We start from the raw sequence: 3,184 nt of genomic DNA, 5'->3' as shown, positions 1-3,184 counted from the left end.
GGGAATCCACTAGCCAGCCAGTAAGCAGATAGCAGAGAGAGGGGTGGGTGGTGATGTCTAGCCCAGCCAGGGGAGCAGCAGAAGCAGGAACAACAGCAGCAGTAGCAGCAGCAGCGAGGGCCCAGTGCCCAGCAGGAAGAGCAGCAGCAGCAGCATCCCTCTCCCTCCTTCCTCTGCAGCGGAGGGGTTGAAGGGAGAGCTACTCCTGGCCTCAGGAGAAGCAGGGTTCTGTTCTCTGAGTGACCAGAGCAGGGGCTGCACTAGAGTAATCAGGAACCTGCTCATTTAGCCTTATGACCTCACTCCCGATCCTTTTTTTTTTCATTGGTTGTCCCACTTATTTATTTGGTATCACAGACCTGTGGATCCTCCTCTTAGGCTAGGGGGAAGTCCTTTAGCAGTGGGTGGGCTTCGCCCGCCCACTTTCCTGGATACCAACGGGATCAGGAACCTGCTAGACCCAATCAAGGCAGACAGGCTGATTAGACCACCTGCAGCCAATCAAGATAGGCTAATCAGGGCACCTGGGTTTAAAAAGGAGCTCACTCCAGTCAGGGAGGGGGGAGACAGAGGAGAAGAAGTGTGTGAGGAGCAAGAGGCACAAGGAGCTGAGAGTGAGTGGGTATACTGCTGGAGGACCAAGGAGTACAAGCGTTATCAGACACCAGGAGGAAGGTCCTGTGGTGACGATAAAGAAGGTGTTTGGAGGAGGCCTTGGGGAAGCAGCCCAGGAAGTTGTAGCTGTCATGCAGCTGTTATAGAAGGCACTATAGACAGCTGCAATCCACAGGGCCCTGGGCTGGAACCCGGAGTAGAGGCGGGGCCTGGGTTCCCACCAAACCTCCCAAATCCTGATCAGACACAGGAGAATTGACCCAGACTGTGGGGAAGATCACTGAGGTGAGCAAGTCTGCCAAATAAACACAGGACGCACCAAGGTAGAGGAGGAACTTTGTCATAATACCTAATCTCTTTAAATCTTAGATGCTTCTAGCCTGCATCAGCTGGGAAAAAGAAGATGCTGAAAACAATAGCTATTGAAAAATCATAGAATATTAGTGTTGGAAGAGGCCTCAGGAGATCATCTAGTCCAACCCTCTGCTCAAAGCAGGACCAACACCAACTAAATCATCCCAGCCAGGGCTTTGTCAAGTTGGGCCTTAAAAACATCTAAGGATGGAGATTTCACCACCTCCCTAGGTGCCACTTTAGGCCTGCAGCTGCTTGCCTATGATACATTTAAAGGGTCAGACCTCTCTTTCTATTCTTTCCGTTCCTAAAAGCATACTGGGAAGAAGTGTCTATAAACAGTAAAGACTGCATAACCAGGTAGTTACAAAAGAAGGTGCTTGGGGGCTGCTTTTGTCATTTCTGCCTATATTTTTTTTGTATTCCCAACCAATAAAATTAATATTAATCATAATTCAGACTTAACAGGGACATGAATACATTATAAAGTATGTAGTTGATCAAAAATGTGAATATGCAAATATTTAATGTTTGTTTCTGGGCTATAACAATCTGAAAGCTTACACTTTAAAGAGCAAATTTTTCAAATAAATTTTTTGTGGGTGTAATTTGCACCCCAGATCCCTGCCTGTTTGTTTTATTGATTTATCAAAACAATGCCAACATTAAACATTTCTTAGTAATGCTGCTGAAAACTGTTGAGACAAAAGTATTGGATTTATGCTTTTCTGTCTGACCTGTCCACAGTTCTGCCACACTTACCCTGGTTTAATGCTCCTGAGAAAACTAAACAGTAGCTATCACATTTATATATCATTTCTATAGAACCCTTCTCTAAAATGCAGGTTGGCCTATACCAGTAGGCCCAAGTCAGCCAATCAGCACATGCTGATGATGCAGTGCCCTTACCACATTTTTTCAAAGACAGCACTTCAAAGAGTAACATCATTCAAGACAGTAGAAGCCTTGGTTTTAGAGATAGGTAGTAGATGGAAAATGTCAAACCTCCCTATGTCCAGAGATGCATCTAACTGATTCAGCTCAACTCTATAAGTTTGGTTAACTTTAAGGTATAAAATTCCAAGTCTATTATTTATTGCAGAAATTTCATTGTTTTGTTATTTTCCTAATGTTATTGTGTAAAATGAATTATACAAAGAAAAAGCAATATGTCCAATGGAAGATGTATTCCAATTATTGTTTTCCTATTAACCTTTTTATAGCTTCTATAATACAGCCTGGAATATATAGAATAGTAACAAATCTTTGTAGTAGCTGATAACAAGCAATATTTTATTTCTCTTTTAATAACTAACATAAGTATAATAACTTGCATCAGAATTAAAAGCAAATTTAAAGAGGAAGCTGAATAAAAGTTTTGAAAAGGGCTATTTAATGTGCTAAAATAACAAAGCCTAGGGTCTGCGACCTGCACTGTTAAAAGCATAATGTTAAGCACCCTCTAAATGTAACGCAATGCTGACTCTAAAAATGTCAAATTTTTCTCTATTGACTTGTCATTCACTGGGACCCTGATCAGAAAACCCCTCTCTTGTGACCCTGGATAAATAAAGATTACAGTAATTGACTGTTGCATATGTATTGCTTTAATTTACAAGTAATTGTTTGCACAGTTTAAGAACCATGCTTATGCTAACTTTTTGTCAAAGGAGAACTAGCAAAATTATAAAAAAAAGCTCAAAATAAGATCTGAAGTTGATTTAGAAGGGAATGTCTGTGACAAAGGAGATGGTGATTTACAGAATCAATTGTCTCTGGGGCATAGGGGATACATCTGAATAGTGGATGCATCTGAAGATTGTAACTCTTATCTGCTGAGTGTTTTAACATTCTGAAATGCATTGGAATCATGTTCACTCAAAAGAAAATAAAAATGATTCCATGCCACTGGAGTGTATTACTCTAGTTCACAATTCATTCAAAATGCTGATACAATTTATAAGCCCAGAGTATAGAAACAGCTCAAGAAACTGATATACAGTACGTAAAAAGAAAATAAAAGTGAAAATAAAGAAAAATTCATTTTTGTTTGTAGTTTAACAACAGATTGCTCTGTATTTAAATGAACTTAAGAGAACAAGGTATTTTCACCTTCAGGAGATAAGTGTGGATTTTGGAGGCTTTTTGAAATCATGTTCAACTTGCAAAACACTTTCCCCATTATATAATATAGAATTCAAGTTTGCTTTTATTA

Source organism: Chelonoidis abingdonii, chromosome 6 (assembly GCF_003597395.2).
Source record: "Chelonoidis abingdonii isolate Lonesome George chromosome 6, CheloAbing_2.0, whole genome shotgun sequence".
Classification (NCBI taxonomy): Eukaryota; Metazoa; Chordata; order Testudines; family Testudinidae; genus Chelonoidis; species Chelonoidis abingdonii.
This window is presented reverse-complemented; position numbering follows the sequence as displayed.